The 25314-nt window shown below is 36.4% G+C and overlaps 1 pseudogene; it reads right to left on the bottom strand.

The window, feature by feature from the left end:
* Positions 1-7360: 7360 nt before the first annotated feature.
* Positions 7361-25314, bottom strand: part of LOC129073920 (39S ribosomal protein L48, mitochondrial-like) — a 71942-nt pseudogene continuing 53988 nt past the window's right edge.

Genomic DNA, 25314 nt, shown 5'->3' with positions numbered 1-25314 from the left:
GAAATTCAAAAGGAGTGAAAATATTAGAGAACCACACCAATATTCTAAGCAGATGGACAGCCAGACACCAACATTCAGGACTTTCTTAAATGTAAGTATCTCTCCTTAAGTCCACTATAAAGTTATCTTCCTCCATCCCATAGAAAAAACAGTCTAGATTATGCATGAGAGCACAGCTATTTGTTTTTAGTTCTTTCTAGGCTACAAATGGAAGAATCTTCTGGAGCTTCCTGCAATAACAGGAAGTTGCCTCCATTCCCAATGTTAGACATGGCAAATAGCAACCACTTCTCTTTTGCACAACTTTGGGGGTCATTCCCTCAACTTGTTCAGTGCACAGCCAATCCCATAAACTGTAAAGCAAATGAATTGTGGGATGAATGCATGTGTTTCTTGCAGGTCAAGCAGATGCTATGGCATATAACTGGCATCACTTAATGTGATTTCATCAAGGAGAGCTAACTGCCTGATCTGCCTCCTTCTGGAGGGAGATTCTACAAGGAATCCAGGAAACAAAGGTAGGTTATAGGAAGCCACCAGAGAGTTACATTAGGGAATTATGGTGTATATATCCTTGCAAGAGAAATTTTGAAGAATCCATTAACACAGCCCCAGGAAGAAAAAGCATTTGAATGCTCACACACTCAGAGATTTTGACAACAAAAGGAAGTCTGCAATAATCCAACCTAGATGCAAAGAATTTTACCCTCTTACTCTAAACACTATTTTTCTCTCAATTTAGGAGAATACTGTATCTTAAAAGGAAAGGTAGACAACACAACAAAACAAACAAAACCCAGGGATTTAACCCTTATTATACATTGAGTTCACTAGTCATGGATAAGATCTCAAATGAAGGAGAAAGAAGAAAACTTTAATTAGATACAATTTTGAAATTTTGGATTAGATTGAAAAGTTAAATCCCCAAAGAATAATAGTAATTATCAAAAAACAAATCTGTATTTGTAAATAAGCATGACCCAAAGCCAGGAGATGCTCCTGTGTTCTCATTATCCGAGGACAGAGAAAAAAGATTTGACAAAGCACATAGGCGTTAACAAAAGGAGGAAAAAGAAAGCAAGTTTTGTTTACATTCCATTGAGTTCAGAAATTTCAAAATCTGGAAAAATTTTAGGAAACTCCCAATATTTTTAGAGTTTATAAATATTTTAAGATGTTAATCTGTTTGGTGTGAATAAATAATTTTGGGCTCAATTTATAAATAACAAAACCAGAATCTAATTTTCCAACAGTCATAATCAGGATGAGAGATAAAACAATATATATTTGTGAGATTCTTAGTTTTCTTTTTTTGATTTTTAAGCCTTTTATTGTATTTTTTCCATTACCATTTACCCCTCCGATACCCTCTTCCACCCCCACCCACAGCCCTCTCTCTAGCAATCACTATACTGTTGAAGCCCAAGTCCATGAGTTCTTTCTCCCCAACCCCCACCCCTTCCCACTGTCAGCATGCAAGCCATTTATTTTGCCTGGTTTTTTTTCTCGAGTCTTCTATTTGCATGAAAGGATTAAGGACTTTGAATCAAGATTTGGTGAATTGAGCCATGTATGCCCATCTTAAAATTGTATTCACGGCGTAAGTGAATGTAAGGGACATTTTATACTAGTGGTAAGCCTATGTCAATGAAGCTACACTTTCTTTCATATCTCATCATTTTAGCCAACTGAGAGTAGAGGTTTGAAGTTTCCTAGACCTGCAATGGATGAATAGAACCACCCTGAAGGACTTTTTTTTTCTTTATGTGGGCTTAGCTATTCCACATGGAGAACAAAAAAATATTATTTTATAGTAAGTGTGGAATTTAGGTCACTATGATTAAGTAAGCAAGCTAAGCAGAGACTCATGATCCAACTGAGGTTGCAGGATTCAAGTGCTGTCTGTTATTCCCAAAGTGAAGAAGAAAGCAGAGAGAGGGGAGACGAAGACACATCAGGAGGCAAGGGATTGAATGGAGAAGGTGGTCACAGGCTGACATTCCGATTACTCTAACCAAAGGTTTATGAGTGACACAATGGAGCATGTACCATAAACTTTTGTTTTCTTGTAATTTCTGAGTGTAATATGTTCAACTGAAAGTGTTTAAAAGCATAATAAGATTATATTAATCAAGAGGCCAGACACTTTTATAATGGATTTTTCATTTCTTTATCCTGTTTCTAAATTTTACCCAGTTGGTCAAAGATAAAATCAGAACCAGGGAAATTATCTGAATTCCTACAGTTTGATCCCATTCAGATCCATTCCTCTCTGTTATTAGTTCCGTTTGAGAGGGGCCTGTGGAGTGTGGTGAAAGCTGCAAAGACTTCTCTTAAGTGGAAGAAATGAGTACGAAAAACTGAACGCCAAGAGCAGAGCTGATGTTTACATTATGATTGTGTAACAACTTAGCCCCACTCATTTACAGTGGGTGTTCAAATTTATGAGCTGAAATGTTTGTGTGTTGATATCAACTCAGGCCTGGGTGGTTTTTGTCCTGAGATATTTTCAGGGTTCCCACTTTCAGATGCATTTAGATAAAACAATGCCTGTCAAAACATCTAGCATTGTCCTTAAAATATCACTTGACTCAGTCATTGACTGCCAGATTGTTTTTCTTGCTAACTGGTTCACTTCAGGGCAACCCTTTAGTCTCTCCACGGTGCTACTCCACTGAGAAAAACAATGAGAAATGAAATACAACTCTTCTACATGCATTTCAAGAAGTTTGTATGAAGTAAAACAGGCAAAGCAATAATGAGGGACAATAGATATTCTATTATTGATCAACATTTAACATTGATTTTCAAGGACAAATTAATGTAACCCTTGGCAATTAACCATATTCTCCAATGAAGGAGAAAGAAGAAGAATTGAATTAGATACAGGTCTGAAATTTTTTATTAGATCAGCAGGTTAAACCCCCAAAGAAGGCGAATTATAAAAAACAAACCTGTATTTGTTAATAAGCATGACCCAAAAGCCAAGAGACTCTCCTGAGTTTTCATTATCCAAGGAAAGACACTTACGGGTTCTGAGTTTTTGAAAGTCCTTCAAGAACCAACAAATAAATAAATTATACTCAACACAAATTTGGTTTCACATTGGAAAAATGAAAAGAGTATGACATTTTAAATTATTTGAAAGGACAAATTGTCGGTTAGAATGAACAATGTATCTTTTGTCTCTTTGAATAGTTGTGTTTCCTCAATTCTATGCAACCCTTCTTATTAGGGAGGTGTTCACTAGTAAGAGGCATGAATAATGGTGTTATTCATCTCCTGTCTGATTCAGATTTAATAATTAGTGTGACTTACATTTATTAAAGAGCATTCTACTTTCCATCATCAATTGGTGTTGCAGTTTCATGGTTGTCCTGTTAGGAAAAAAAAGACTCTAAAACCCTTTGGTCATCCTCTAACGACAGCCAGATTACTTCCTATTGGCTGTATCTATCTCTTAAAAGACAAACTGCATATTCAAAGACAAAATGTAATGTTTTATATGAAAATGTGTATTCAAATATAGTAGCAGGTCACCAGTGAATGTGAAATGCCATCTTACTTTAAAATGGAAGACCTATGACTCATCTTTGGTTAATCATTTTCAGAAGTCAAAAATAGAGATGCATTAGGCTACCCGCAAGCTCAAACTATTAAGTCAGGGAAGTAAGTAAAAGGGTTTTTGTTTGTAAAAACCAAAGAGACCAAAAAGATGTTTGCTGTTCAACTAGATAAAACCACCAAAATACTTAAGTTATAGCTCTCATGGATTTAAAAATAAAATTTGATGTATTATGTTATATTTTTATATTTCAATATATATAAAGAGGACAGATTTTTTAAAATCAAGTTTATTTTTCTTCCTATTTATGATTATTTTACCTATAAAAGATAAACTCTGCCCTTACATATGAAGCGCAACATTAAAAGATATTCTTTTCAAAACTGAATAAGTTCACTTGTGGTATTTAATTAACTATAGAAAGACTATTCTCCTAGATTTTGTTTTGCTATTTTTTTCTGTTCTAAGTAATTTTTTTAACCATTTTTTACTTTATTTGGTTGACTATTGCATTCATTCGTATATGTTACAGAACATAAGAAATGTATACTTTATTTTAAACAGTGATGTGACATATTAGAGGCTTGACATTAAGTAGATGATTTTAATACTGTTAAAAGAAAAGAGAAATATTTGTTTCTCTAAATCATTTGTTTGTGATATTCATATTTAAAAAATTACCTTGGTCCTTATGAAGAAAGTTACATATTTATCAGTTGCCTTCCTTAGGGCATAAAATAAAACACAGAACTCTTGCAATGTCCCTAATCTAGGGAAAATCTGGTCATAAACCAAATTATACTGAAGTGCCTGCTATATTTGGATTTTAGAATGTTTGCCAAGTGTGTGACTTGTTTAACTGTGTATGTTCTTCAGCCAAATGTCAACAAGTTTCATTTCATTATACAGAAAACCCTGGCTTTAAGCCTTGTATAGCTGTAGAGAACATACCTAGAATATAAAACACTTATTTTCTGTAACTAAGTATCACCGGGCATGGTTACTATAATAACTAAGTACACCAAATCACAAACAAACCTTTGCATTAATATTTCATAGTTTAGCTGTATTATATGTCAGTGAAAAAATGTCCCTCTTTTAATGATGTGTAGATAAAATAGAGAAATGTACAAAGCCCATTTGTATATTATCCTTGTTCTCAGAATTGGAGTTAAAACGCTGGCCCACAGTGTTCATGTGCTATGGATAAGTTTGAGAAATACACCAAAAATACCATTGACTTAAATGGAAGATCGACTGGGAAAACAAAAAGAATATAGATGTATCTTTGTCCAAACATTTCTATTCTTTTAGGGATGGCCAATCTCTGGCCAAGCACCAGCTTGGAAATGAGAATGATTATGAAGATAAAGGATCCATCTTGCCAGCCAAAGCAGCTCATCCGATACTTTAGATTACTAGAGTAACATGTTAAAATACTATATATTTCATGGCTAAAAATTCTACACAAAATGTCATCATGCTTTTTATGTTCATGATGCTTTTTATGTCATCATGCTTTTTACAAAGTGCAGGCCTAATATATTAATTTTTAAGCCCAATTCTAAATATGGGACCTGGTGCACACACACACACACACACACACACACACACACACACACACATATATATACATACCTTGTCTGAATGTCTGCAGAATTCTGATGCTATAAACTTACGTGTGTTTGGTTAAGAGTGGGTGGTAGGGAAGTTCATTAGAAGATCTGTGTTCTCAGTCAAGAGTCCTCAGTGGATTTTAATCCATCCAAAAGCTAGGAATGCTGCTGTGTCCCATTCTGCTCCAGTACATGGTTTCTTTCTACCATTATGCTTTTCTGTCTTTACCTTTCCTACCATAGTTTATTTAGTTTATTGTGCTGTAGGCACATATTCTGAATAGTTGAAGTGTAAAATTTTGTTTTAATTGTTTTAACCCCATGATGTAATTTAATAGTGATCTGGATAAATCTTAAAATACTATTTTTAACAGGGCAACACCCTAATAAAATACACTTCCATGGAGCTTTGTTTAATATGTCTCCAACAGTATACTACTTGTTTCTAAAACCACTTTCTATTTCACATCACATGGCTATGAGAAAATTGCTGTTCTATTAATTACAATGAGCTCAAATGTCTTAGAAGGAAACCAGATGTAATTCACAGAGAAACTTTTATTTTCTTTTTTAAATTAGACCCCTTAAATGAACTGTTCTCCTCTGCAACCTCCCCCATTCCACCCTCACCCTGCAGGTCCTTTGTAATGTGGCTTAAATATTGCTGTGTTTTATAAATACAAAATCCATGAGAAACAGGTATATTCAATATCAGTTGAATGGCTAGTTGAATGTGTTACTAGCATGGTCTATTTTTTAAATTGTCATCACTTGTTCATCACTTTGTTGTTATTTTTAGTCTCCTTAACCCAGAGATTGGGGAAAGAAATTTTAAAAATATTTTTAAAGGATTCCTGAGAAGCCTGGTTCATACCAAGGTATTATACTAAGCCTCACAACATTCTTATGGAGGTTTTTGTAGCACTTATTTTATTTAAAAAAAAAAAGATTTAAAATACAAATAATTTGAATTTTAATATTTTAACTTTTTATTTTGAAATAATTCTATTTATTTATTTATTTGATTTCGTCTTTATTGTATTTTTTCCATTACCCTTTAGTCCCCTAATACCCCCTCCCCCCAGGAATGACCACCCTGCTGTCCATGTCCCTGAGTCCTTTTTCCTTTTTGCCCAGTCCCTCCGCCCCCTCACTTCCTTCCACCCACTAGCTGTCACCCTGCTTTCCATCTATGAGTCTGCCTCCATTTTTGAGGTAATTTTAGATTTGCAGAAGAGTTACTATATCAGTACAAAGAAGTCTTGTAACCTCCCTTCTCCCCAGCTTCCCCTTAGGTTAATATCTTACATAGTCATACAATTGTCAAAACAAAGAACATAGCTTTGCTACCTTTATGTTAACTAAGTTACAGATGTATTTGGATTATACCAGGTTCCCCACTAATGCCCCACTTCTGTCCCTCTCTCCCATATAGCATCTTAAGTTGTATTTATTTGTCATGTCTCCTTATGCTCTTTCCATCTGTGACAGTCCCTTAGTCTTTCCTTGTCTTTCATGACCTTGGCACTTTTGATTATTATTGGTCAGTCATTGTATGGAATGTCTGTCCTTTGCATCTGCCTGATAGTCTTCTCATTTTATACTGAGGCTAGGCATCATTGGGAAGGATACTATGGAAGTAGCATGGCCTTCTCTCTGCATTATATCAGTGCATACAGGATGTCAGTAGGTATTATTGGGATGTTAACTTCAATTACTTGGTTAAAATTGTATCTGCTATGGTTATAATATTAAAATCATTATGTTTTCCTTTGTGCATACTAAATATTTTGGAAGAAATACTTTGAGTCTATGCAAATATCTTGTTTTCACTTAAATTTTTGTCCACTAATTTCAGTATCCATGGATGGAGCTTGTCTGCAACAGTGGTGTTCTAATAGCCGTTTTCTATTTCCTCTCTTTCTTCTACATTTATTGGTTAGAATCATTTGTAAGGAATAATTATTTATTAAATAAATAAAATTAACATTATTATTTTCTTCAGCAGACAGTTATTAGATGGAGGATACCAGGGCTGGGTCAAAGGAAAGTGGGGACAACCGGCAAGCACTCCACGGAGGAGAGCAGGCATTCTTGGCTGTGAGGTTGGATACTTATCTGTAAGGGCCAGGGTCTCCTGCTTAACTTTGACCACCCCAAAACTTTTCCCCTTGGCATGCAATATTACCAGGGCTGCCATGAAAGAGCCTGCAGTGAGCTAGTTCCACTTGGCTAACAGTTCTTCCAGCTCTGGCTGAGTTGACCGTTCCCCTGAAGTCTTCTTCAGTGTGCTCCTTCACTGACAACTCGACTACTTCAGGAAGATTGCTTTGGATTAGTCCCGAGAAAATTTCTGCAAAGGTGACACTCAAACCGCCGTTCTGAACCACTCACTCACAGGAGCTAAGAACTGAGTCCAGGAACATTTTGCTGTCTTGGTCCTGCAGCACCTCCATGGTTTCTGTGGGCATCACACAGTTTTCCCCTACTTTAACGGAGAGATGGTTATGGAAGTTGTGAACATATTGGGCATAACTTTCTGCCAGGGCCATGTTGTATGCAGGCAAGTGAATGTTCAAAATCCCCTATTCATTATTTGTTCCTATATGAATGTGTCCCACTTTCACATTTCTCCTCTTCTTCTTGGGCTTTTGTGCTTTAGTTAGGGGTGTGTATCTTGAAATGCCGCAGCTGGCTCTGCCTCGAGGGCCAACAAGTACTTAACCGAATGCCACCTGTAGAACAGATGGGAGTCTCTCTGGAAGTTTTGAACCTTAAGAAGGGAAATCTTACTTAAAAATGGTATCATTTTCAAACACATCACCTTCCCAGAGCTCTGTTCATCCTTTGCTGCTACAGCCTGTTACTGTGCAAGCTGAAGATTAGCCCAAGCAGCCACAATCCCTTGGCTGCTGACAACACTGATGGAATGACCTCCAAATAAATAAAATGATGTATTCAATTATTTTTTAATCAACATGTAATCATGTATGATTGATTTATTCTTTGGACTATTTTCATTGTTGTTGCAGTCACTAATGTTGTTCAGCATGAACAGCAAAACTTGATCAGGTTGTTCATTCAGTTTGGCTCAGGTGCCCTCTTAACATGCCCCTGCCTTTATTTCTTTGTTGGTTGGTCCACTTGCTTTGAGCACTTTCTTAACTCCTAGCACCACAAGATACTCTAAATTCATAACACATTTTTCCTGCCCTGGTCCAGTAATCACCAGGGTCTCCAAGAATTCATAATTCTTTTCATTAGAAAATGGTATTTAGAAACCAAGAACTGGGAGCTAAGGTACCCATTGTTAGTGAGGTGTCACTGCTTTCAGTAGCTTTCAGAGGACAGAGAGAGGAAACATATGTATGTATATTAATGCATGCTCTCACACATAGCTGCCTCTCTATCTGCCTATCTGTCTGTGGTCTGACTGTGTAGTTATGTGATTACTTATAATACAATTAGATTAATTTGCCACAGTTTGCATTATAATTTTTCTTTATACTCTGATTTACATGTTTTTAACATTTCCACATAGTAATACTATGTATTTGTATTAACTATGTATTTGTACGTATTTGTATTTGGTATTAGTCTTATTTGTTTTAACAAACACATACTGCATGTATTTCCCATTTCTTATGGAAGAACACCATCACCCTCAAAATGCTCTTCTGATACTTTTTTATAATAAACCCTTCCCCCCATTTCTCTAAACCCCACAACTGTTCTATTTTTCAGCCCTATAATTTTGTCTTCTCCAGAATGTCATGTAAATGAATTCATGAAGTATACAGCTTTGTAAGTCTTGTGTTTTTGTATTTCACTTCATAACTTGGCATAATATATTTAAGATTCATTTGTGTTTTCACATGAATACATAGTTTGTTTCTGCTTATTGTGAATATATTGTCTTTGCTAAGATTTTTTTAAATAATTTAAATTCTAATAATTTGGACTTGATCTCACATTTTTAAAAATAAAAAAATACATGGTGTGCTCTAAATTTAAAAATATACAGCATTTATTTTGTCTCAAATGTATATAAAAATAAGTTTCTTTGTTCTCATTTCACTTTCAGCCTAAGCTATTATTAGCAGAGTTCCAGGGGAAAGTGAATAATTACTAGTTAACTTGACATTTAGTAACTGGTATTTAGGAGTGGGTAGAGCAAAGTATAGGGACAATTATTTTCTGAGATTTCCCTTACCATTATATCCATGTCCAAGGACTCTACAAAAATAAGAGTGTAGTTAGAACAAATTTGAGAGTATTATCCTTTGTTTAAGTAAAGAGAAGATATCTAGGGAAAGTCTTATTACCAGCCACAATAGGCTATCACCATAATTAGAGGCTGGTTTCAAAACCCTAACTCTGATGAATAATTATCATTAGGTATCTATCCACCTACTTAGGAAGAGTTTAATAATTTCCAACTATTGTTCTAAGTATAAATATTAATAAAATAAATGAAATATGGCTCCTATCTCTCTAGGAGATATTTTTATAAATTAATGTCAAAATTAGGTATAATAAGAACAGTGGGAGAAAGATATAAAGATCATTATACAAGACTGAAGAGGGAGATCTAGTCAGACCGGCAGTCAGGGAAAGCTGCCTGAAAGGAAAAAAAGTGCATTATATGAATTTTGAAAACCAAAAGGGAAGCAAGTAGATGATAGAAGAAGGAAGGCATTTCATTTGCAAAGAACGGTGGCTATAAAAGCACAAAAACATGAAACACATGAGGGATTTTGAAGATGTAAAGTGGTTTATTTAGCTAAAAAGAAGCAGAGTGGTGGCTGGTTGGAGATTATGTTGAAAGAGTAGTAAAAACTAGATCATGACAGACTTACAATAAACTTCCAAACTTTAACCTAAAAACTTTGGAGAAATATATACAGATTTGAATCCCTGAATAATATAATTATAATTTTAGAAACATCATTCTGAAAATAATGTAGAGGGTGGACTAGTCATAGGGTATGGGAACAGATAAGGCCAAGCAGCCAAAAAAAACTATTGCATATTTCAGGAGATGAGCAATGAGTGTTTTGAATTAAGAAGTATCTCTGAGACTGCAATGAAATGAAGAGATCTAGAAAAACATAATGTAGAGGTAGAGATAGAAGTTGAGGATTTAAACCATGAATTCAGGAAAATACATATCTAGTGTGGGTTTTTGGGTAAATGGATGTCTCATGTGTGCAAATGTGGACATAAATGAAAGAGCAAGTGCAATAAATACAGTATATTTTGCTTGGAATATTCTGAGTTTAACATGACACCTCATAGGCATTTGAATATATAGGTCAAGTGCTGAGCACAGAGGTGTGAGATAGAAATAGAAAGTTGGCATTTATTACCATATACATAGACTATCTAACAAAATGTTTGAATGAGTTTACTTAGGAAACTGATATAGAGAGGACAGAGAACTATAGATCACAGAACATATAGAAGACAAAGAAAGAGAAGGATATGCAAGAAGATGAGAATAAAGGTGAGAGGTTTTGAAAGAAAACAGGCAGTAGAAGCATGAGTATCAAGGAAGAGAAAAGATTTCAAGAAGAAGGGAGTGCCAAACTTTACAAAATACCAAAGAATTTCAGCCAGAAATGACTAGACAATATCCATTGTATTGAGAATATGAAGTTACTAAAAGATTTACAAAAACCATTTGTATTGACCAGTGGCTGGTGTTATGGACTAAATTGTGCTCACTTAAAATTCATGTGTAAAAGTCTTAATTCCCTAGCACCTTATACTGCGGCTATAAGACAGTTTGGAGATAGGACATTAAAGATGTAATTAGGATTAAATGAGGTACTTGAGGTTAGTTTTAATCCAATTGGACTTGTGTACTTATAAAAAGAGGGAATTTACACATCACAAATGTGTGCATAGAGAGGAATAAACATGTGAAGACACAAAGAGAAGGTCATCTATAAGCCAAGGAGAGAAGCCTCAGAAGAAACCAAGCCTGTTGACACCTTCAATTTCTGTCATTAAAGCCACCCAGTCTGTGGTCCTTTGTTTTGGCAGCCATAATGGATGAATACAGGTAAGAAGCAAGGCCATTTCACCAAAGGAGAAAGATGAGCACAAAATGGATGAGGAGGAAGAGGAAACAGTAATGCAGATATGTCTTATAAGCCTTATAGTTGGAAAAAAGTGTTAAGATAGAGAGAAATTTGAAGTAGAGAAAAAGCATTAGGTTTGGTTGAGTTTGTTTTGTTTAAGCCAGAAAACAAGGGAACAGGTTTAAACAGTAGGAACCTATCAAGAGCAAGGGGATTATTTATGGCCCATGGCGCTAAGGAAACTCAAGAAAAGAATAATCACTCATTCACTTATTCATTTTGAAACAACATATAAACGAATACAAGCACATGGAAAGCATTGGGAATTACTGTGGAGTGACAAAGATAAGTAAAGTATAGATATGACCCTCAGGAGCTTCCTTTGTCACAAAGAAAACACCCAAACATTTGAGAGAATGGTATGGTGACTGCTAGCATAGAAGAAACAGAAACAAGTGGAAGAAATATCTACCCCAGCTAGATACAGTCAGGGACGGTACTTGAAGCAGTCTATACCTGACATGAATCTTAAAGGAAAACAGGAATTATTCAGGAAAAGAAAGAGAAAACTATGGTTAACAAAAAATGACAAGATAGGTGGAGGAGGTTTTTCAAAGGCAGGGAGGCAAAAGCATAGAATGATACTGTTAAGGAGGTATGCGCATTCTTTAGTTAACATTAATTGATTTCTTTATATTCTTATACACTAAATAAGATATATCTAGACTAGCTTAACTAAAGATTGTGTGGATTTTAATAACTATGGTAAATGTTTCCAATAATTACATTTGTTGTACTACAAAACTTAACACAAACAAGATCTATGTTGGATTGGGATCCAGAGGATTTAGTTACCGGAATTTAGTTTGTTAGGGGTGCTTTAACACAGCACTACACACTCAATAGCTTGAAACAACACAAATTTAGCTTACAGGTGGGATGTCAGAAGCCTGATATAGGCTAAACTCGAGGTGTCATTGGGGCTGTAGTATCCTGTGGACAGCAGGACCAATAAAATGGAATTGGTCTGGTAAAGGTAGCATAAGGTATATAAAACAAAAGGGAGTCACTTATGTCAACCAAGATGGTTGTCAGTCAGCCATGACACTTTGGTTCAAGTGGGAAACTACGTAAGTCAGAGCAGACACATCTGGCAAGGAAACACACCTAAGATAGCTGCACACATTGCCAGAACAGCTATGTCTGCAAAGTGGGACCACCCATAGATATGCTCTTGGGAAAATTCCCCACCTGTCATCTGGGGATCCAAGACACTTATCAGGAGACCCAGAAGGGCTGAGTACACCACCTTCCAGGTATAACTGAAACAGGCTTCAGACCACTGCTGAGATGCCTGAGCTCCACACCAGAGTGCTTCTCCATGCCACACTGATCTCCCTTGGCACTGGCCACCAGAGGTTCAGCGCTGCTGGACTGAGGGCTTTGTCTGCTCTGGAGATCCCTCCTTGCCAGATGCCAATGACTCCCTTGCCCTCTGTGCTGTCTCCCGGACCTGCAGACTGAGACTCTGTGACTTGGGCTCATTATTTCTCACTAATTGGTGTGTATCTGTATGTTATAATTCTCTTAGATTGTTAGAGTGAGTGTGGGATATTAATGTATGTTGACGCTCTACATTGAGTGAACCTGCATTCAGTAGAAGCTGAGTGAGTAGCATAGTTGCCTTGTGTGACTCTTGTCTGGTCCTTGGTGCCAGGCTGCTCAGCAGGCAGGTGGTTGAGTAGTTGCCTGGCTGACTTACAGGACAGGCTGTATCACAAATATACGCTCATGACAATTCCTTTCTGGGGGCCCTAGGGGAGAAGCCATTTCCTTGCCTCTTCTAGCTCCTTGGTTCAAGACCCTCTCCACAAACTGAATTAATAAATACAACTGATTTGAAATTTGCCTTCAGTCTTTTTCAGTCTTCATTTCCTCTAATTTATAGATTAGGGGAGGAAAAACATAGAGGTAAAGCCATTTTATCAAACATATTGAGTTATATACTATCAACTGAATTTGTTGATGTTAACTTTGATTGTCTAGCTAAGATAGTGTTTGTCATCTTTCTCAACTGTACAGCTGTTTTATCCCCCTTTTCCCATACTGTCTTCTTTGGAAAGAAGTCCCCATACACAGCTCAAACTAAAGAAAAGGGGATAATTCAATTATGTGGGAATCTTCTACAAATCAGATTTATCTCTTTTTCACATTTATTAATTTATTTAATCATTGTATTGGTGTCTATATGGACTTAGACATTTATTTTATACATTGGATTGTGGTTCAATATTATTTTATTTATTGTATTTTCCAAGTTGTTCCAGCTCTGGATACAAGATGCTCTTTCAGTTGGTTTCCCTGTCCCTTTGATACATTCCATGAATATGGGTTTGCTTTTTTTTCTGTTTTTTTATAACACTTCCTGGCATGACAAGATACAATTCCAAACTCACCTTGTATATTTCATTCTATTTTTTAAAAAAAAATACTAAATAGTATTCACTTTATGATCTCATTTTTGAAAAATTAATAGAATGTACATGTATATATGCTTTTATATATACATATACAAGACTAAACTGCTTGTATATATATTATATTGAAAGAATATACCTCAAATATTAACAGTAGTTATGCTATCTCTGGCTAATGGTGATATCAGTGATTTTATTTTTGCATATCTGTTTACTTTTATTATTATATATTACTTATTTTAAAATCAGTTACTACTGGGTCATTAGAAAGGAAATAAAAATAAGCTGAAGGCAATAACTTCATAACTGAGTGAAGCCTATCTCCCCGTGGTCAACACATGGAACCAATTTTAAAGAGTTGCGGCCGCCCTCTTCTGGCCAGCACTTCAGGCCTTGTAGAGATGGGGTCAGTGTCCTTTCAGAAACACAAGCCCGCCACTTTCGGCACAATGACAGTTCTGATATCTCAGGAGTTAAACATTTTTAGCCTTGTGCTACAGAATCCATAGGCAGTTTGAACTTAGCTACATATAATATTTGGGATTCACTGTGTGAACTTAAAAAATGCCTCCTCTAAATGTGAAGTTTATGATATGGATTGTGACCGAAATGAATACGTGTGAGAACAGGCCCAGAAAAATATTGCACGTGCTGATTGCCAATATTGCACCTCTGGGTCTGATCTTAAAAAAATATCTTTTTGGATGAGAATATTTGGTTCATGACCTCTATGCTGAAAATGTGATCATGTCTGCCACAAAGCTTAAATAAATAATGTTAAGACTTTTCATTGGAAAAAAGTGAAGGGGAAAAAAACTTATTTTATGTACTATTCAATTAAGTTTAAACTGCCTAGTGTGAATTTGTGAGAAAGGCCAAAAGTTTAATAAGTGATTTGGCCAAGAGTGAAATTTATGTCCTGAATAAATAAATATTCAGCACATGTTCCCCTTCGTACTAGGTTCCTGTCTAAGATGTTGCTTATGATTCAGGAGCAAACACCAAAACCTTTCTGCTCTTTCAGTGCTTTCACTAGTGAATAAGAACAATCAATAGACAGTAAAAATGATAAGTAAATAATTCACCGGTTAGGGGCCAAAGAAAAGTGCAGTAGAGCAAGGGGGCTTAGAAGGTCAAGGACGAGTGTGGAGTGTATTTAATATAGGAGGCAGAGCAGCCTCTTTGAGAGCATGGGATTTGAGCAGAATGGAAGGAAGAAGGAAGGAAGGAAGGAAGGAAGGAAGGAAGGAAGGAAGGAAGGAAGGAAGGAAGGAAGGCAGGCAAGCTTTTAAATTGTTTGTGCCATCTTTTATATAAAAAACTGCAGTTGAATCTAAATATTCCTAGAATAAAAGAAAAATTTATTTTAAAATTACAGTTGACATGCAATATTATATTAGTTTCAGGTGTACAACATAGTGATTAGACATTTCTATATCTATGAGGTAATCAGCCCAATAAGCCTAGCACCCACTTGACACCATACATAGTTATTACAATATTATTAACACTATAACCTTATACTAGACATCCCTGTGACAATTTTTATAACTGGCAACTTGTACTTCTTAATCCTTTTTACTTTTTTCACCCAGACCCCCAATCCCCTTCATCTGGTGTCTATCAATTTCTTACCTGTATCTACATGACTTTTTAATGGGCCTTTCAGTGCTCTGTGAGTTCTAGCCTCTGCTTGGTTCTCGAGCCACGTCTTTCTCCAGCCCCCTCTGTTTATACTCTGTTCCAGTCACGTTGATTTTAGATTTTTGTTTTTTATAAATATTTCTTTTAATCACCAACCTCGCCCTCACCTTCAAATCCAAACATTTTTTATTTCTTCTACCTGGATTCTCCCCACCCCACTACCATTAACTTCTGCATCCCCTGCACACCCTTCAATTCTCAATTTAAATGCCATTTCCTCAAAGAAGTCCTTTCTTTATCACCTCACTCTTCTCAAACTAACTCCTTGTGTTTCTTCTTCTAATATGTGCCATCATCACATTAGGATACTGATTTGCCGGCTGTTTGCCTCCTCCCACCCCTGACCATCCTCCACCACTGGACTATAAACTCTCTGAGATCAAGCCTTGTGTTTTGCTAATACTGTTCTCAGCACCTAATATATTTCATGCATGGTAGTTGTTTAATAAATATTTGTTAAACAAATGAATAGATTGAATTCTTTTCATAGTTTTCGTTTGTTTGTTTTCATATGTAGGTAGCCCTGGTAATCTGAAATATTAGGAGGAAACTCATGCAGACATGTTTTAATAGTATAAAGTTGTTGTGTCTTCCCCATTACCAGCCAAATCTGAGTCCTGTAGATAAGAAGTCAGGCATGACAAAGGCTAAGATTCTTTTTTTTTTCTTTATTGTTGTTCAGTTATAGTTATCCCACCTTTTCCCCCATTACTCACCCCTACCCCACCCCCACCACTCCCATAGGCAACCCCCCAACATTGGTCCATGGGTCTTCAATTGGTCCATGGGGTCTCACAGTCAGCGAGCCTAGGGTTGACCATACATATAATGGGCCAATAGAAATCAAGGTTCAATTACAACAGGAGCACCCACATGACTCACACAGGTGACATTCTTGGGACAGCCAGCTCGGGTGATCAAAGAGGCTGTGCTACAAGGTCCGACAGGGCAACTACTACATAGGGACACCCTACCAAGACTGGAAATAAACACATCAAAATAAACACAAAGTAACTACCAAAATGGGGAGAAAAAAAGAGATTCCTCAAACAGGAGAAATCTCAAAAAAAAAAAGGCTAAATTAAATGGAGGCCAGCAATTGACCAGATATAGAGTTCAAAAAAGCGGTTGTAACAATGCTCAAGTCACATCAGAGCATTTCACCCCAAAGCAGTAGAATATATTCTTTTTTCAAGTACACATGGAACATTTTCTAGGATGGACCACATGTTAGGACACACAAAAAAAAGTCTCAATAAATTTAAAAAGGTTTAAATCATATCAAGCATCTTCTCTGGTTATAATGGTATGAAACTAGAAAGCAATGACAAGAAAAAAAAATACAAAACACACAGAGAAGTGTTTTCTCTCTGGAGCACACACGCATCTTTCTTTCCACTTTTCTTCCCCCAAGGCACATACTTGTGCATTTTTCCCCTAAACTCTAAGGGCTTTTCTTTTGCCTCTGTAACTTGTTTCCTGAGTCCACATAGCTGAGCTGCCTCACTTTATGGCTCACTTCTGTCTCTGTGATTTTCTAAATAAACTTTGGCCTGAGGAATAAAAAACATGGAAGCTAAAACACATGACTAAACAATGAATGGGTTAACAATGAGATCAGTAAAGAAATTAAAGGATACATTGAAACAAATGAAATGAGACACAATGCCACAAAATCTATGGGACACAGTGAAAGCAATTCCGAGAGGAGAGTTCCTTGCATTACAGGCCTATTTCAAGAAACAAGAAAAATTTCAAATGAATAATCTAACTTCACACATTAAAAGAACTAAAAAAAGAACAACAAACAAAGCCCAAAGTGAGTAGAAGAAAATGAATAATAAAGATCAGAGCAGAAATAAACAAAATAAAATCTAAACAAATACAAAAGATCAATGAAGCCAAAAGTTTGTTGTTTGAAAACATAAAAAAGATTGACAAACCTTTAATCAGGCTCATTAAGAAAAAAGAGAGGACTCAAATAAATAAAATCAGAAACGAAAGAGGAGAAGTAACATTTGAGTCCACAGAAATGAAATGCTAAGGATTGCAAGAAAATACTATGAATAACTATATGCCAAAAAATTGGACAATCTGGACAAAGTAGATAAATCCTAGAAATATAAAACCTTTCAAAACTGATCAGGAAGATTACAGCCAATGAAATTGAAGCAGTAATAAAAAAACTAGCAACATACCAAAGTCCTGGACCAGATGACTTTACAGGTGAATTTCATCAAACATTAAAAAAAACAACAAAAAACCTATGCTTCTCCAATTATTCCAAAAAATATAGAAGAAGGAAACACTGTAAACTAATGTTGTAGAGTCACCATGTCCTAATTCCAAAACCAGAAAAAGACATGACAAAAAACTTATAAGCCAATATTCATGATGAACATAGGTGCTAATATTTTCCACAAAATATTAAAGAAAACCAGATCTAGCAATACATGAAAAAGATCATACACAATGGTCAAGTAGGATTTATTCTGGAGATGCAAGGTTGGCCCAGTTTCCAAGTCAATAACAGTGATACACCACTAAACAAAATGAAGTGTAAAAATCACATGATTGTATCAATGGATGTAGGGAAAAAAACATTTGAGGAAGTTCAGCACTCACTTATGATAAAAACTAAGCCAAGTGGAAATAAAGGAAACATAACATAATAAAGTCCATATATAACAAACCTACAGCCAACATCATACTCAGTGGGCAAAAAATAAGTGTTGCCCTTAAGGAAAAAAAGGCAGGGATGTCTGCTTTCACCACTCTTATTCAACATAGTACTAAGTGTCCCAGCCACACCAACCAGACAAAAAGGAATAATAGAAGGACTCTAAGTAGCAAAGGAAGTAAACTGTCATTATTTGCAGATGACATGATATTGAATATAGAGAACCCTATTGATTACACCAAAAAATTACTAGGGCTCATGAATAAATTCAGTCAAGTAGCAGAATACAAAATAAATATTCAGAAATCAGTTGCATATTTATATACCAATAATGAACTATCAGAAGGGGAAACTTAGAAAATAATCCTATTTACAACTGAATTTAAAAAAAGTGAAACACCTAGCCTTAGCTGGTGTGGCTCAGTGGATTGAGTGTCAGCCTGCGATCCAAAGGGTCACCAGTTCGATTCTTAGTCTAGGGCACGTGCCTGGGTTGCAGGCCAAGTCCCCGGTAGGGGGTGCACGAGAGGCAACCACACATTGATGTTCCTCTCTCTCTCTTTCTCCCTCCCTTCTCCTCTCTCTAAAAACAAATAATTAAAATCTTTTAAGAAATAAAAAAAAAATAATGAAATACCTAGGAATAAATTTAACCATGGATGTAAAAGACCTCTCCATACACATCCTACAACAGCCAGCAACCTACTATGTTTCTTGTGACCAGCTTAGTAGCACGCCATCTTGAATGTTATTTTTCTCCCTCAACCTTGATGACCTTGTATTGCAACCCTTTTCTAAAAAGTTACCACACAGACTTTGCTTCAGACTATTTTCTAGGGTTGCTTTGACTCATCACTCCTCTTCTGCAACACAGACACAGAGACCCTGCCAAATGACAACTCGTTGATGTCGGCAGGAACAGATGTGCATGTCCAACTACACTGATTCCTTCCATTAGTCTATCTTAGAGGCAGTGAAGAATTTCTGCTCTTGAGCCTCTCCTTCGGTTGGGGACACATATCAAGATGCAGCTGTTGCTCTAGAAGCTGCAGTTCTACAGACCTGCCAACTGGCACATTCCATCACTCAATTAGAATTCTCGAGATGTGGAAGCCAAACCCTAGTCGAACACATAGCTTACTATTCCTACAGCGTTGTGGGGTGGCATCAATGAAAGTGTTTATTTTCCTGATTAGTCAAATACCGGAAATGGTGCCTTTTGTGCAGTCCCTTGACAAAAGTGGACTTTGGCTTCCCACAAAGGCTTGGAGCTATACAAGGAGTCCTGCAGGTTCTGCTGAATCAACTGTGAAGAAGTGAGAAGAGAAGAAACATGTTGAAGAGTTGAAAACTGTACCCCCACCCCCAAATTTAAGTCCTCCAGAACCTCCTGTGGCCTTATTTTGGAAAACAAAATCTTTTCAGAGGTCACTAGTTAAAGACCTTGAAAATAAATCCTTATGGATTTAGCAGAGGCCCTAAATCCAAAGACCTATATCGTTATAAGAGGAGGAGAGGTCACAAACACATAGAGAAGAAAGCCATGTGAAGAAAGAGGCAGAGATTTAAGCTACGCTGCCACAAGCCAAGGAATGTCAGGACCCGGCAGAAGCTGAGAGAGGCAAAGAAGGTTTATTCTTTCGAAGCAGTGTGGCCCTACCCGCAGCTTTATTTTAAACTTCTGGCTTCTAGAACTCTGAGTAAATACATTTCTGGTCTTCGAAGCCACTCATTTTATGGCATTTTGTCACAACAGACCTAAAAAAACAAGACAGGACACAATAGGAAATCCCAAAGCCGCTGCAGGATATGCCAATTGGTTAAGAGAAAGTGGTAAAATGGGTGTGGGGAATGTGCACAAACACACAAAGCTTGGTGCCAAGTCATGACTTCGCCTCCCTCCACAGCTTTTACCTGCTAACTGGAAAACTGATAGAAGTCCCTCCACCTGGGTTTGTCAGTCACACCTGCTCCGGTGACATTCAAGGAACAAAGAATTTCTTAATAGTAAATATATTAAATTGTGCATCATAGAGGAAGTGATATAGTCCTCCATGGCCACATGCACCAGTCTCGAAAATAATCCTTTAAATAATGATTCTCCTATCAAACTACTAGAATTCTAAGTCAGTGTATTCTTTATCCACTGGGTATTTTAAACATAGTAGAATTCTAGAGGTGTTATAAAAATTTGATGACTACATTTACTCATTTGACATCAATAATGACAAACTTTAAATTCCTCTATTATGCGAGGAGTTAAAAAATGCTTACCAAAATTTAAGGACTGAAGGATAAATTCATTAATGAAGATTAATGAATAATACCTTAGTAAGTCACTTTCATATCATTTCAAATATCATAGTTACAAGAATTAAAGTTTGAAAGCCGTACCTAAGGCTGAAACCAACATAGAAGTCATAATTTGCTTAAATTTTAAGCAATGTTCTAGCTCTAAAATCTTTTTTAACTGGTTCTACTTCTCTTTATGATTTATTTTTTACTTCTTTTCCATAATTCTGTAACTCTCAGTATGAGGAAAAAAACTATGAATATAGAACAAACTTATCAATTGGAAGTACTGCATGCTCTTTCTGATTTACTCTATAATTTAACATTGTATACAGTTTCATTACCCCCAGCTATGCACAATTATACAATTTCCTTCTAAGTTCTTTGAGTTTTTAGATATTACACTAGATACAATGAGCTATCATCAACCTAACAATGGACTTGTTAGTATCACTGAATGACCTCAGTTTACTTCATTTGGATATAATAATTTCCATAACTCCATATAAAGAAGACTTTGGGTAGCTGAAATATTTTATCATTGAGTCAAATTGTCTTCTGGGTAAAAGCACCAACAAATCAAAACAAGCTTACATAATTAAAAACTTAACATTGTTGAAGAATGAATGACAGAACCTCAAATGTGTGACTAATGTTTCATTCACAGCTGTTGCGGTTTCTGTCTAGTTGGCAAAACATCTAATTCTAGCCTTTACCTACCTATTTTAGTTTGAGCAAATTGCTTTAACATCTGATGGCCCTCATTGCACACTTCATCAAGATTGTGTATTTTTAAATTGATTTTGCTTTCATCCCACAGTTATGAAGGGGATGAAGTAGGTAACTGATTAAACCCTACAGAACTTTAGTTTAAAATTTCCCTTAATGCAGAATTACTTTTTGTAACAAAAAGCTACTTACATTATTTGTAATTATTACATGTTCTCTGATACTGGCTGAAGACCATGTCTTGATAATGAGGCATTTTTGATGTAGGTAATTTTCAAAACCATGTATTCCATTATTCTCACACAAAAATGAAATTATTTGAAAATAGGCATCCCCACGCAATCAGAGGTGTCATTCAGGCCCATTACAAGCCAACTAAAATGCTGACACTCTTTCCAGGAGTCTACAGATCAAATATGTGGATATTATAGTTTTTACATGGTTTTAATAGAGGATTCTAACCTTTGCTAAATGGGTTTACCTTTCTGGGTAAAAACTCTGAACACACAATATAACTGTGATTATTTTGAATTACATTGTGTTTTTATCTGTAATTAGGCTACATGTACTTCTGGGGAAAAGTACTATTTTCTCCATAAGGCTCAGCATAAAAATAATTTAAAAGTGTGTGTGTGTATGTGTATTTCAAGGTTTGGATAGAAATGCATAGAGACAATGGACACAGGAGAATAAACCAACAAAACAGCTCTGTATTCTTGTGAAAATATTTCTCTTTTCCTTGGAGAATTCTTTCTTTCCAAGCCATGCTTATCATTTTTTTCAGTTCTTCCTAGAATCATGAGATGGCTAAAGTCATGGATCTATACTTCAAAGATGAGGCAATTCTGAAGAATTACTTTTAAGAGCGCTTTTGTTCCAATGAATATTCCAATGAATACTCTTCTGAATCATTAACATAAAGCTAAGCATTTTCTTTTTTTCTTTTCAAAATCATGTTTATTCTATTACAGTTGTCTCGATTTTTCCCTTTTGCCCTCCTCCACCCATCCCACTCCACCCCCAGCTCCCGCAGTCAATTCCCACTCTGTTGTCCGTGTCCGTGGGTCATTCATACGTGTTCTTTGTCCAGTCCCTTCTTCTTTCCACCATTGTCCTACTTCCCCATCCCCTCTGGTCACTTTCAGTCTGCTCCATGTTTCCATGCCTGTGGTTTATTGTGTTTGTTAGTTTATTTTGTTGAATAGATTCCACTTACAGGTGAGATCAGAAGGTACTTGTCTTCCACAACTGGCTTATTTCACATAGCATAGTATTCTCCAGTTCCATCCATGTTGTCACAAAAGGTAGGAGTTCCTTATTTCTTTCTTTTTTTAAATGCAGATTGATTTTATTTACTTATTTTTTAAATGTCAAGATCCATTATGAAATATTAAAATTTAAATCCATTATAAAGTCCCAGCAATTAAAACAACATGACACCAGCACAGAAATAATCAAGTAGATCAATGAAATAAAGTGAGCATTCTAAAACCAAACATATATATCTTTCTAATAATGTAATATATGATTAAATTGATATTTCAAATCAATGGGGAAAATAAGGCTTATTCAACAAATAAGGTTCATGAACTATTCTTACCTGAAATAAAACAAATACAGAGCCCTATTTCACACATTACACAAAAAAAATTCAGGTGAGTTAAAAATCAATATGTAAAATCTAAGGAGTTTTAGAAGAAAATACAAAATAATATTTTTCTTACCCTGAAGTAAAATACGCAAAATCTATAAAGTAAGATACTGACAAAATGACTATATTCAACATTTAAGACTATATAGTAATATACATGTAAAAAAAGTTAAAAGACAAGTAATAGAATAGGAAAGTATTTGCAGGACAAATAATATAATAGTATTGGCAACACATCTATAAAAGGGTTATTAGTTCTTTGTTGTTTTTTAGGGAAAAAAATCTACAAACATTTAATCAAAAAGTAGATAAAAATATCAAAAAGTCATTTAAAAGTTTTTAAAAAAATAATAGAAATAGGCAAGAAATCTACAAAAACAGGTTTAATAAAGTAACAAAATAACACATTGTCAAAATCAGATTAATTAGTATTAAAAATATTGGTAATATCAAGTATTGGTGACTGTGAGACTGACTATTCAGAGACTCTTTTTCTTCATATTCTTAAAGCAGCCCCTTTAACATATTTTGCAGTGCTGGTTTGGTGGAGATGTATTCTTTTAGCCTTCTTTTGTCTGGGAAAATCCTTATTTCACCTTCCATTTTAGTTGAGAGCCTTACTGGGTAGAGTAGTCTTGGTTTCAGACCTTTGCTTTTCATGACTTGGAATATTTCTTGCCATTTCCTTCTGGCTTGTGGTGTTTCTGTTGAGAAGTTAGCTGCTAGCCGTATCGGGGCTCTCTTATATATTACCACCTTTCTCTCCCTTGCTTCCTGTAGGATTCTCTCTTTGCCTTCATATTTGACATTTTAATTATGATGTGTCTTGGAATGGACCTCACTGGGTTCCTCTTGATTGGCACCTTCTGTGCTTCCTGGACTTGTATGATTTTTCTCTTCTCAAATTAGGGAAGTTTTCCATCATTACTTTTTCAAACAGGTTCTCTATCCCTTCCTCCTCCTCTTCTCCTTCTGGTGTCCCTATTATATGGATATTATTATGTTTCAGGTTGTCCTGCATTTCTCTCAATGCCTCTTCATTCTTTCTGAGTCTTTTTTCACTTTCTTTCTCTTTCTGGGAGCTTTTTTCTACCTTATCCTCCAGCTCGCTGATTCGATCCTCTGCTTCATCTATCCTGCTTTTGATTCCTTCCACTGTTCTTCAATTCAGAAATTGTATTCTTCATTTCCTCTCATCTCTTACTGATAGTTTCTATGTCCTTTTTCATTCTGATATAGGTTGCAGTAAGTTTCTCATAGTTTCTATGTAGTTTTTTGTAATTCTCTCTGAGCTCACTGAGCTCATTGAGCTTCCTTAGAACCATTGTTTTGAAATCAATATCTGATAGTTTACTTGCCTCTATTTCATTTAGGTCTCTTTCTGGGGATTCCTATTTTCACTTGGACTGGGGGATGTTTCTTTGTCTTCTCATTATTTGTGAGATTCTTCTTTTTCGCTTCTGCTTCTTAAATTGTTCTGTCTTGATTTCCTGACTTTGTGGTGTGAACTTCTATGGTAAGAGACAACTGTTTTTTCTTTCTGTATCTGCCTCTGATGATATCAGATGTTGACCCTGTCTGACCTTAGGCAGTCTGTAAGAGACTTCCAGGAATCTACTTTGTGTGGCTGTCTCCTTCAGTTGTTAATCTAGTCACTCTGCACTCAGCAGGCCATCTTAGATACCACAGAGTGGGGCAGAGTCCCTCCCGGGGACAGGGTTATTGGGTCCTGTCATGCTGCTGCCACTCAGGGGAGTGGTCTGCCTGTGCCAGATGGCTGCTGCTGTCTGAGGGAGGAATCAGCACTGTGATCCCGCCAGCTACCTTTTCCGTTCTCTCCCCAAAGCCTCCATCTCCAGTCTCTTCTCAAGTGTCTCTAGACCACTCTGCATCCCTTTGATCCAGGGATCTACTATCCGTGGCTGCCATTCTGTACTCAACTGTCAGGCTTTGGCACTACCAGGCCAGGGCTGAGCCCCTCCTGGGGGCAGGGCTATTGTGTCCTCACACTTTGTTGCTGCTCAAGGGAGTGGTCTGCCTGAGCAAGATGGCTGGTGTTGTATGGGGGATGAGTCAGCACCGAGATGTCGCAGGCTACTCTCTCAGTTCTCTCCCCAAAGCCTCCTTCCCCAGTCTCTCCTCCAGTGTCTCTAGCCTACTCTGTCCCCGCCTTTGCCAGAGACCAGGGTAAGTGGCTGCAAATAAAAATTTATATGTTGGCCCTTTAAATGGCTCTTTGTGTTTCCAGCTGCCTGTCTCTTGCTGAGAGCAACCCTGCCACTTTTCACAGCTGGCTATTTTCTGTGTACTTTTTGGGCTCTGGTGCTGTAGGCTGGAGATCCCTGCTTATGATTTAGACCTCACTCTTCTCATGGGGATCCAACTGGCCATTTCAATATCCTTCTGGTGCTGTCACCCATGGGTCTCTACTGCACTCCTTACCAGTTAGGTTGTGCTAAAGCTGATTCTTCTGTCTGTCCAAGGTAATAAGGCTCCTCTCTCGCTTTTGTTCAG

This window comes from Pteronotus mesoamericanus, unplaced genomic scaffold, assembly GCF_021234165.1.
Source record: "Pteronotus mesoamericanus isolate MK-2021 breed Mesoamerican mustached bat unplaced genomic scaffold, CSHL_Meso_final contig_116, whole genome shotgun sequence".
Classification (NCBI taxonomy): domain Eukaryota; kingdom Metazoa; phylum Chordata; class Mammalia; order Chiroptera; family Mormoopidae; genus Pteronotus; species Pteronotus mesoamericanus.
This window is presented reverse-complemented; position numbering and strand designations above follow the sequence as displayed.